The sequence below is a fragment of the Tiliqua scincoides genome, chromosome 5 (genome assembly GCF_035046505.1).
Source record: "Tiliqua scincoides isolate rTilSci1 chromosome 5, rTilSci1.hap2, whole genome shotgun sequence".
NCBI classification, from domain to species: Eukaryota; Metazoa; Chordata; class Lepidosauria; order Squamata; family Scincidae; genus Tiliqua; species Tiliqua scincoides.
Genome location: NC_089825.1, coordinates 111,582,456 through 111,595,376, shown reverse-complemented (window position 1 = coordinate 111,595,376; position 12,921 = coordinate 111,582,456).

Sequence of the window (12,921 nt, the reverse complement as noted above, 5' to 3'; positions counted from 1 at the left end):
TCATCTTAGTCGCTCTCTTTTGCACCTTTCCCATTTCCACTATATGCTTTTTGAGATGTGGCGACCAGAACTCGACACAATACTCCAGGTGTGGCCTTACCATCGATTTGTACAATGGCATTATAATATTAGCCGTTTTGTTTTCAATACCTTTTCTAATGATCCCAAGCATAGGATTGGCCATCTTCACTGCTGCTGCACATTGGGTCGACACTTTCATTGAGTTGTCCACCACCACCCCAAGATCTCTCTCCTGATCTGTCACAGACAACTCAGAACCCATTAACCCAGTATTTCTCAAACTGTGTGTCGAGACCCACTTGGTGGGTCGCAAGCCAATTTCAGATGGGTCCCCATTCATTTCAATATTTAATTTTTTGTATATTAGACTTGATGCTCCCATGGTATATGACTGTATTTGGGGAAATGTTACAGACCTGTACTTTTAACAAGCTATTATGTATATTTTTTAACAATGATAGTCAATGGGACTTACTCCTGGTTAAGTGTTAGTAGGATTGCAGCCTAGGATGGTTAAAAATTTTCCTGCTTGATGATATCACTTCTGGTGGGTCCTGACAGATTCTTATTCTAAAAGGTGGGCCCCCATGCTGAATGTGTGGGAACCACTGCATTAGCCTATAGGTGAAGTTTTGATTTTTTGCCCCAATGTGCATGACTTTACACTTATTTACATTGAAACGCATCTGCCATTTTGCTGCCCATTCTGCCAGTTTAGAGAGATCTCACAATCACTTCTGGTCTTCACCACTTGGAAAAGTTTGGTGTCGTCTGCAAACTTAGCCACCTCACTGCTCAACCCTGTCTCCAGGTCATTTATGAAGAGGTTGAAGAGCACCGGTCCCAGGACAGATCTTTGGGGCACACCGCTTTTCACCTCTCTCCATTTTGAAAAGACTGTATGATGAGAGGCCAATGATGAGAGGTCTCTGGAAGCCTACTTTCTCTGGCTGGAACAAGCCCAGGGAAGACCCCAAGAGACAGGTGGAGGAGGAGGTGGGTAAAGCAACCTCCTCACTGCTGACCTCTGAGGCCTTGTTGTTGGGCCAGCAACCCAACAGGCAGCACATAGAATTTGAGGGATAACCAGTGCGGAGAAATGACCATCGCCACAACCTTCAACGTATTGAGGGATAACCAGCATGGAGGAGGAAGCATAACTTTGGTCACTGTGGGAAACAGGATGCCTTTGAATGCCACCTGCAGGGGAGCAATGCTGGAAGAGGACTATAGCTTTCTCTCCTGCTAGTGGAACTCCCAGAGGCAGCTGGGAGGCCTCTCTGAGGAACAGGATGCTCAACTAGAAAGTCTTTTGGCCTGGTCCAGCAGTGGTCCAGCAGTGTTTTGTATATGTTATCTACATTGAGTTGAATACTTGTACACTGGGAGATATTTCACTAGCTTTTCATCTGTGATGGCCATTGTGCATTGTGTGCTTCTTCACATGCATGCTTGCGATTGCATGAGTGTGAGTTTGTGCACGTGTGTGTGTGTGTGTGCGCACATGTGTACTTGTGTGTGAGTGCATGGTGTGCATGTGTTCATGTGCGCGCGCACATGTCGGTGTGCACTTAATAATTCTATTTGTTCTTGTAAGTAAAAACTTTGTTTTGTTATTCGTTCACTAAAATCACATTTGTTTCAGGCATCATCTCAGTCATTTCTGTGACTCCCATTTCCTTTTTTACCTTTCCTTACCTTCAGTGGCAAAACCTACTGCTCTGGATCAGACCAGAACCAGTTCTAGGTTTTAGGGTCCCTTTGCAACTTGTCTTTCGTGGCCTCCCCCTTCTTCCTCCTCTTCACCCCATCAACCCCAGTCAATGCCTTCCACACCTCTAGCAAGCGTTAGCTGTATGCATTTCACTATTTTAACCTTTAAGAAAATTTCCACAGGCGTCCAGTGAATTCTACAAATAAAGTTCTGCTTAATAAGATCCAAAAGCAGAGTGAACAATTTCATAGCTGCCAACCTCTCCTATTGTCTCAGGGAAACTGTTGGTAGACAGACATAAGAACACACCACACTTGCCTTAAGTAAAGTTTGACTTTCATCTTCTGTCCTCAGTTCCAGGATGTATAAGGAAGTTAACTAAAATTGTTCACTTACTATGTAGCATGATAACTGCAAATCTGTGACTGATTGGCAGCACAATTATATCTGTGGCGGCTTAGATGTTAGACTTAGTAAGTATTGCATCTCTTGTCCTACCTGCTTTTTTTCCCCAATAGTCTCACAGCCAATCCTACGAGCTGGTGGCAATGGGAGGTTCTGGAAAGGACTGTACTCTTTTTTTTATATTGGAATAATGTGACTCCAAATTAAAATATTGAGGAGATATTATCAATAAAGTAAAGCATTATATAAAATAGGAAAGAAGAAAAATGAGCATATTTATCTAATTTCTATATATCAGCCATTCTCAAAGTAGTGGATAGGGACACACTAAAAGAACAGAAGAGAGCCATTCCCCCTTAAGGGGAGTGGCCCATAAATGGGTGCCTTGACAGCACCGCAGTGGTTGTGGTGGCGCGGGGACCCAGGAGCTTGTAGTCCTACCTGGTAGGTGGTTCTGGCCTCAGGGAGGGTCTGGGGAAGCCTGCATCCTCCTCTGTGCGCCTCCCTGATGCTTAAAATCATTTCAATTTGGGATTGGACCACATTTCCAGTTTAGCATCAGGAAGGAACGCAGAGGGGACTGCAGGCTTCTGGGAGGCTCTGGACCCTCTTGGAGGCCAGCGTGACCCCCCAGGTAGGAATACAAGTCCCTGGGTCCCCATGCCACCATGATCATGGTGGTTCCATCAAGGCACCCCCCCCCCCGTTCAAGTCTTCACCCTCACGAAGACTTACAGTGGCTCTCAAACTGCCAGAGAGTTTGAGAACGACTGCTATATATTGTATACCCTCTCTAGTATTGTATACCCTCTCCACCTGTGACTGAATCTATGGTTTGACACTTGAGTTACGGTTTCATATAGATTTTGTAGAAAAGGTTTACAACTTTTGTTTACAAAAAGGATTAATACACTTAAACTTTAAAAAGAAACATCAAAAACAAATGTTCAACATAGTTTATTAATTCAAAAGTAATACTGCTAAATGATTAATGATTAAAAATATAAGCCAAACCAGCCCATTTTCAGTTGTATCCAAAGAAAGTTATTTCTGATTACAGCTACAATGCTATACACACATTCCTTAATATAAGTCCTAATTGAACTCAGTGGGGATTATTTCTGAATAAACAGATTGTACTGTAGATGCCAATGAAAATAACAGACCAAATTAGTCATGACTAACTTCACGGTGCGTAGTCAGGATTCACTTTCTTTGGATACACATTTGGCTTCTGGATTTCTTTCTTAGTCCTCAATCACATCTTATTCTTTAAACCATGGTGGAATTTCCAAGGGATGGCTATCCAGCTTTGAAGTCACAGAACCTGCAGAGAAGAAGGGGTAAAGTTTCTTCCCAGAAGAAGATAAAGTATAAGTGTGCAACTTCCTTCTCTTGTTGACATCAAAAAAGACAGAGTTCTCTCAAGAATATTTAAGAACATCCCTAATTTAGTGGGTTTTCCACCTCCTTCTAGACAGGTCCAGGGGTCTGTCCGAGCCCAGTAATATTTGTTACCATCAAGTCCTATGACCCAGTAACCATTCTGGGGGGACAGTGTGATTCTCCCTTTTCTAGAAATGGACTCAGAGGCAATCCCCAAGTCCAGTGGACATAATGATCAATGTTGTTTCACGTGTCTTTAGGAATGGCAAATTGCTCTCTCACCCTTCCACCAGTATACAATCCAAGCAAATCCAAGGGAGACAGGGAGCAAGGAGACAGGTTTCAACCATTCATTCATCATAATCAGAAGTCCTGGGTGTTCATCCAGATCTCTGGCAGCAAAAAGGGAAAATAAAACCACAAAAAATCTTTGGTACTCTAATCCTACGCTTGCCTTGTCTTGGCTCAACACCAGCAGAAGATGATTGTGAACAGTAAACCTTAAGAGTGGGTTTCAATCAATTCATTAATAATCTGTCTCAATTCTAATTTAGGGTTTTTCTCCCCAGTAAGCCAATGAGCACAACAGGAGTGTGCAAAGGGTTTTGTGTGTGTTTCATGATTCCTTTCATCTAAACTTTGCTCATTTTGTTGCTCATTCATTAAAATCACATTTGTTTCAGGTGTCATTTCAGTTACATGACTCCTATTTCAGTGTTTCTCAAATGGTGGGTCAGGACCACTAGGTGGGTTGTGAGCAAATTTCAGGCAGGTCCCCATTCATTTCAATATTTTATCTTTAATATATTAGACTTGATACTACCATGCTATGGGACTGCATTTGGGGAAATGTTACAGACCTGTACTTTTAACAAGCTACTATGTATATTCTTTTAACAATGATAGTCAATGGGACTTACCCCTGGGTAAGTGTGGGTAGTATTGCCGCCTAGGATTGTTAAAATTTTTCCTACTTGATGGTGTCACTTCCAGTCATGACATCACTTCCGGTGGGTCCTGACAGATCTCATTCTAAAAAGTGGGTCCCGGTGCTAAATGTGTGAGAAACACTGTCCTTTTTGGTTTGCTTGCTTTTCATTAACTTCAATGGAAGACCAACATGTGGTGGATGAGACCAGGACCAGAAGTTATGGGGTCCTTCTGCAACACAATTTTGATGGATCCCTCCCCCCTCTTCACCCAATCCCAATCAACCCAACTCCTGCCTTCCATGTCTTTAGCAAGTGTTAGCTGTGTGCATTTCATCCTTTATTAAACATTCCACAGGAGTCCAATGGATTCTGTGAAAAAACACATTCCTGCTTTGATCCAAATCAAAACTTATGTCTTTTGTTCTCTTGGCAAAACGGTTGGTGGACACACCACACCTGCCTTCAGTCTTTCACCTTCTGTCCTCTGTGAGTGTGTCAGTTCACTGATATATAGAAGTTAATGCTGAAATGTTTCACTGAGAACAGAGTGATAACTTCCAAGTTATGAACGACTGACTAAAAAACCCAAAGCAAACAACAACAGTGTCCCGTATCCAGTTGTTAATTTTATTCTTATTAGACTTAGACAGGGCTGGCATAAGAGTTCAGATGGTGAGGCAGTTGCTGAGCACTAAGAGCCAATTGCTGAAACCACCCCATAGCCCATAGTGGCACATGGGGTGACTCCCTGTTGAGTTACTCTGTCATCATCGGCTCTCTCTTCCATCTAAACTCCTGCCTTTTCCAGGAAACTCTCCGAAGTGAGCAGGATAAAACTTGCAAAGGAATCTAGCTCTCTGTTGAGGAACATGAATTACACCTTTCTTCCTATGTAACATTTACATTTTGCAGCTTCAGCCCACAAAAGACCCGTAACAAGCTGTAACACAGTGTCAACCTTTTCCATCTCATGACACACCAACAAGATGCCAAAATTGACAAGGCATATCACACTACCGGCAGGGTGCTCACATCCCCCAATGGCCCTACTAATAAATGAGTAAACTTTCTTGGCACACCTGCGGACCAATGTGCCACAGCCTGGTGTTTGATAATCATTGCTGTAACACATCATCTCAAGGTTACTGCCTAGCAAGACACAGTTGAAATTAATCCCACCCAACAGAAAGAAATGGTAGACCTGTAAAAATATTTTGATTATCTATCTATCTATCTATCTCATATTAAAGCTCAGTTTTACTTACGGTCAAATTTTAGAACTTACCATGCATTTTATGAATGAATTCATGAGCAGTTGGGTCAAAAATATCCATCCCTATGATGCTGATTTGTCCATCATCTTCTGAAGTGCATCCAATTATCCAATTGTAATTATATTTTTTTGTTTAAAATTTAAACTCCTGATCAGCACAAATAGAAGGAGGTTTTCCAGCACTGAGCCTTCACATTCGAAAGAAAAAGCAGGGCAAGCTCATTTTGAAGAGGTGGGTGGAGCAAGAAGACACTGGCCCTCTGGTGGGCCAGTCAGATTCAGTCAGCACATGAAAGAAGAGTAACCACAAGAGTAAGAACTTCTTACATTAAAAAATAATAATAAAAGAAGAGTAAACAAGCTATGTGTTACCCAGAATCAATGAACGACCGATGCCAACACCTTCAGAGACTTGATTTCCAATTTCTTTCCTTCTGCTCCACAAACGTGAAAATGGCATCTCAGCATATACGTGGAGCAGAGCAAAGATCACATGACTTTTTTTTCCTTGTCAATGATTAGATGTCTCCAGTGATAGCGTATCAACTGAGTTATGAGGCCCAGGACACAGTGGCTTTGTCAGTTCAAATCCACACTCTCCCATCATTCCACTTGGTTGGCTTCTCTGTCTTTTTAGTATTCAAAGAGCAAGGAGGGTCAGAACCCTGCAATGTGTTGCAAATTTCATCAAGAGAGGAGTTAGGCAACATGCATGAAAATCCACACCCGCAACACACCAAGTAAACCACAGCCTGCTACTTTACAGATAGGAGTCATTTGTTTTGAATTGTTAAATATGAAATATTTATAAGACAATTATATTTTTCTACTACATATTTAACAAAAAAACAAAACAAAAAAAACCACAGCAAGCACTTGCTTTGCCTTAAAATCATATGACCAAACTGTAGGATTTTTTTTTCTGGATTAGCTAAATACACAACACCAGAGCAGTAGTTCACTTCCCTTCCTCTCACTGTAATCATCAGCTTCTACAAATTTCTGAAAATATTTGAGTAAAAACTATTCTCTAATAAATTTAACTGGCTCAAACATCACATTTTTGTTTTAATTAGGTAGTTATAGTTGCTGCCCTTGCACTCCTGAATGATCACATAAGACAAGGTTTTTGGAGTAAAATTGGGCCACATTTGTTAAAATCACAGTCAACTAAGTTTAATAAAAATGCTGCAGCAAGCCCTAGCTCAAGACACTCTTCTTCCTGTTAGTTTGGGCACAAACCTTGAGGGAGACAACACACCACCATCTGAAACATCCCAACCCTGGCTCAAAACTGCAGCTTCTCTCTTAACAAACTAGTGGCACAATTGCACTCCTCCATAGCTCTGGTGCTGCACTGATCTAGACTGCTGCAAACATGCCATAAAGCATGTAGCAATAGCCTAGTAATTAGGATTGCCAGTGGGAAGACCTCTGCATCCCACTGGTGCCCGAGCAAGAGGGAATGTGCACCAGCGTAGGAAAGAGTTGCTCTGAGCAGTGAAGGGATAGGGAAAGGGTGCAGGGGAGGGGTGAAGGGGCTTAATGGGGAAGGGAGAGGGAAGCGGATGGGCAGATGGGATCCCAGGAGGGGAGCAGGATCGGTAGCACCACTGCACATCAAATGATACCCCCTCCCTGGCCACATGATCAGGACATGAAGTATCTATAGGAACATGAGGAATTTGACACGAGGTATCTATAGATATATAGTCAGCGCACAATGTTGAAATCCACCCCAAAAATAATTCTGGATTTTTTTTGAAGCCCCTGCAGATCGTGAGGCCCTAAGCTGTATCGTATTTAGCTTATGCCTAAATCTAGCACTGTGTGGAGTACATGTTGGGAAACATATCATGCAATGGTAACAGCACATGAAAGAAACTGCACAGCATATTATGGAAAGGAAGCAAGTTGGGGAAATAATTGATACAGGGCAACCATATTTTGCGGAAATCCTTTGTGTCTTTTACTTAATGTGTATTTTAGTCCTGTCATGTGTGGCCATCCTTTTTTCTTTCTGATAATAGGATTATTCACCTAAGAAATATTGTTGCAACCAGACTGAACAATACAATTCATTTGAGATGTAATATTTAGTCCCATCAGAGGACTCGAATTTTTTTTATCTCCCGTTTTTAAGCTCCACATTCTGTCTATGGTCAATTCTGTCATTTTTGCCTATATGTTAGTGAATCTGCATATGCTTTCCACGAGGACATCTTCTGGAGAAAGACAGTAGTAAAAAAAGACACAAGCATCACCACAATATCCTATACATTTATTGTGCTGAAATATATACAAGCATGCACAGCTGAAATTGGTGACACTGCCCTATTGCACTGTTTGTGTTCAAATGGATTATGAATTAAGATATCTATGAAGATGCATCTGACAAAAAAATTGTGTAAATATCAAAATGGGGAATTGAAGCAAGTAATCCCAGGAGTTAGGAGGGAAAGGGTTCACAGTGCCACAGATGAGCATGGCTTCTTTTCAGTTCTGTTGTATGAAAGTGAAACATTGTATAGTACATAGAGGGCCACTTCACATTTTGGCATGCTAAACAGCAGAATTCTATGCATGTGTACTAAGTAGTAACACCCTCTTTATTCAATGAGGCTTACTCTCAGGAAAGTGCATATAGGATTGTAGCCAAAATGGTCTTTCTGATAAAGTCAATGGGAAACATGCACATCAGTGGATCTAGCCTGTGATCATGAACTTCAGTCTTCAGGCGTCGTCTCTTGGGCTTTTGAATATGCAACAAGTTATTCTAATAATAGCTTTGCACAACTTATCATATCCACAAGGGATATGAAAATAGGCTGTCACCACTTGTGTGAAAATCAAAATATGAAAAACAATCCCCAAAACGTCGCTTCATCTGTCCTTTGATTTTCTGTTCTTGTTCCGCCTCATATCTTTTGACCCCAACAACAGATTTTTCTACTCTGGTTTCTGTTTCCATAATCTCTTTCTCACCATCAGCCTCTTACAATGAAAACATATGCATGACTACTCAAAAATAATGGGGTTTCATGTGTTCAGTGGTGTTTACTCCCAGTGTGCTTCAGACTGAGGCACAAGGATTCATTCACTCATTTATATTCCTCATTCATGCCGTTGCAACATCAAATGATGACTTGCACGTGTAAATGACCCATCAGAAATTGAACACAACTAATGGAACATTTTCTCACCATCCTTCAGAGGTCATGATGCTTTTCAATGGAAGTTCATATATTCATCTGTGAGTCATCAAATGTAGAGAAGTAGGTATGTACATATGTAAACCAGTCCATACACAAGGCTCATTGATGTAGTTGGAAACCGGTGAAGTGTTGACTCAGAGGGAGCCTAAACATGTGGGGGAACTTACTTGACGGACCCCTAGGTAACTGTCATCACATCCAGGATTGAAGAATGGATACATTTTCTCAGAGAACTTTGTAGGGATTATCCTAATGGGGCACGTCTGTGGGACATTGAAAAACGAGAGTGTGTTTTGTTCCATATCGAGAAAAACACCCACAACTTCACATTTTTCATTCTGACTGTCAATTAGGCTATCTCCTCCATTACAGTAGTATTTGTCCTGGAACCATCGCATAACCACACGCCCATCCTCCAGTGGTTTTTCAAACTTCTCCTTAGCTAGTTTCTCTCTTGCTGTTGCAGTAAGCACCCCAAGTTCCCAGTCCAGTTTGTTCCCCACCTCCACCTCCCAGTACTGTTTTCCTGAAGAATACCCCTCCTCTGCCACCACAATCAGAGCCCCTTGGGGTTTTTTCTGTCCTGCATTCAGTTGGTCAAATTTGACTCTGTTTTTGTCTTTGAGGTTGAGCTTGGCATGCTTAACTTTAGGGTCCAGAGTGATGTTGACTAGAGAGCAGGAAGAAAGAGAACAATGTCACTGACAGAAAATAATATTCAAATTAAAAAGAAATATGAAAGGGACAAAGAGACTGAACTTCAGAAAGACTCCATCTTTAAAAAGAGTTCCACATGGGACTCTTGTCAGGTGGCGAGTTGAGTTCAATACTCAAGTCTGAGCAATTTTAATTATACAATTGCAGAACTATTTTAAAACTTGCAATGGGATGGTTAAAGCAAACATCTTTGACCCACCTGATGAGCAACAGTACATGAAGCATGGTAAACATAATTAGATGCCACTATGTGAAGTTTGATGTAAAGTGTTTTCAATGTGGAAGACATAATTTGGAGATAAAATTCTAAGGGCAGGATTAGTGATGCCGACCCACACTGAAATCCAAGTTATAAGGACTGGATCATAAGGACTGGATCAGATGATACCTTACTGGACTGTTCCCACACAATTACTGATATGCACACAATTCTTTTCCCACACAATTACTGATTCTAATGATCATATATCCTGGTTCTTCTCCTTGCACCTTAGCCACTTTTGTCAATCAAACAGATGAACTGTCCCCCTTCCAGTGCCTGATCTGATTGCACAGATCAACAAGGATGTGTGTCAGCAATATTGCTGGTGCAAGTCCAAGTTGATGCATTGTCGCTGCTGGGGCTTACCCTGAGACAAGGGGACAAATGTCCCCTTACCCTAAAGAAACCTCCAGTAGTCAAAAATCTCCCACAGGATGCAGTGTAGCTTTCTGTCCCCTTCACAGTGTTGAGACACCAATATTTTCATGAATTGGTTTAATGCTGTAAACTTCCCTGTGCAATAACTAATATTTTGCAGAACTTGCCATAACCCCTAATTTTCAAAAAAAATGTTGAATGACTGGATCATAAATGGTTATAAAACACAAGCTGGTCTGGAGTTTTTTCAAAATGGACTTCTAAAAGTTCACGTATTTCATGATTCTTTTAAAAGGCAAATGTACTTCTACAGTAAACTTTTTAACACTGAAAATGGAAAATAGACTTGAATATCTCTCTCTCTCTCACACACACACACACACACACACACACACACACACACACACACACACACACAGAGCGAGAGAGACCATTAACTTCAGTAAACTGTGACTGAAATGCTTCATTTTAGGCATGATTGAAAATAGGGCTCTGAGAGCCCAATCCTGTGGTCGTTTGTGGGGCTCACCGCCGGGCTCCCGCCAGTGCTGGGCTAGCGCTGGGGAGTGGCCCAAGTTCCATGGCTCGGCGGTCTCCCAGACCACTGGGCTGCAGAATGGGAGGCGGGGACGTGGCCGAGGGCGTGGGGGAGGCATTCCGGGGAGGGGGGAGGCTGGCAGGGGCAGGGAGGAGGCATGCCAAGGGATGGGCAGGAGGTGTGCTGGGGGGCGTGCGGGAGGAGGATCTGCGGAGCCAAGCTCTTCAGGATCCAGGGCACTCGTGGAGGGCTGCGCGCCCTCCACAAGTGCCTTTACTCTACCGCCAACCTTTTGGCTGGCGGTAAAGTGAGTAGCCCCATTGCGGGGCTGCTTACCTTACTCGGGGAAAGGGGATGAATGTCCCCTTCTCCTGAGAAGCCTCCCGAGGTAGCATGGAAAGCGCAGGATTCGGCAGCAGCCCTTTTCGGTGCCGCCAAGCCTGGGCACTCTGGGCAGCTCAGGATTGGGCTGCCCATCCAATACCTGCTGTTGACACTAACACTTCAATCAAGATGGTTGCTCTGTTGGTGGGGGACATTTGGAGGTCCCTTAACTACAAGATTTCTCTCATTCCCATCCATTGGGGAAGGACAGCTTCACAAAACCGCTCTCCTCCTTCGACTGAAGTGACAATGTCCACTTCGATAAGAGCTCCAGGTACTTTGAACTGGGGTGAGACCTTTGGATTGGGGCCAGAGTTGGTAGAGAGGCAGCTGCAAGAGATGCTATATTCCGATTGCCATACCTGCATTAGAAGATGCCCTTCTGAACTCTGCAATGCAATACAATGGATAACAATGAGATTTGCAATCATCTGGCAGTTCATTTTTCAAGAATGCCACCTCCTGATTCCAAACAGGCCCTGTTACTCACCCAGTTCAGCCGTGGCTTTCTCTGAAACAGAAGAAATTATTCCATCAGTGATTGTTACAGAGAAGTCTTCTGACAAACCATTTGTTTGTGTAGCATCAAACTAGATGTGACTGTTGTGAAACTAAGCATGGGCTGTTCATAAGGACTGGATCAGATGATACCTTAATGGATTGGTGGTTGGCAACCTTCAGTCTTGAAAGACTATGGCATAAGCCTACAGCACCCGGTATTCCCAGGCGGTCTCCCATCCAAGTACTAACCAGGACTGACCCTGCTTAGCTTCCGAGATCAGACAAGATCAGGCATGTTGCTGCCACCTTAATGGATTGTTCCCACACAATTACTGATATGCACTCTCCTAATGATCATATGTTCTTGTCCTTCTCCTTGCACCTCAGTCACTTTTGTCAATCGATCAGATGAACTGCCCCTCTGCCTGTGCTGCTAAATGTACTTGTCTCATTGTCCTGAGGGCCTCTTAGGAGGTGGCACACAGATGCTCAGATAGTTTTTAGCGGTGCTTTTAAGATCATTTAACATATTTTGAGAACCTTGCTGAAGGGGACTTTTATTACTGAGGTGCAGTCTTTTTTGCAAGAGCAACTTGGAATCAGAGCCCTTATGAACAACATTATGAGGAATGAGTGATGCACTGCACTTGCTCTTAGGAGAATTGATCATGGGGGAAATTGTGGGTGGACATAATATGTGCTTATTTTTTAAAGTGTGATTTTGTTATATGGTTTTAAAAAGTGTATCGCCTCTCTGCGCTGTACACCAAAAATCATCCACTTACCAAATTTTTCTTGAAATTCCTTTAAATCTGTAAATACACAAAATGAAGAATTTACTTAACACGCTAGAAAAAAAGAGTGATGTTTTTTGAATATGAGCAACTAGGGCTCCTCCCTTACCATCATTTAGTTTATTGGTTCTGGTATTGGATTTAGAGCTTAATAGCTAAATTCTGTTTAGATTCAAATATCTGTTCAAATATGAAGCTTCCTGGGTGAACTGAGTGACCTTGGGCCAGTCACTATCTTTAAGCCTAACCTACCTCACAGGGTTGTTGTGAGGACAAAAAGGAGAGAGAGAGAAAACCATGTAACCACGCTGAGGTTCTTGGAGGAAGGGAATTAAAAAATGTGAAAAATAAATAAACTTTGAAGATATTTTGAGTATTTTGAACTAGGGATAATGTGGAGC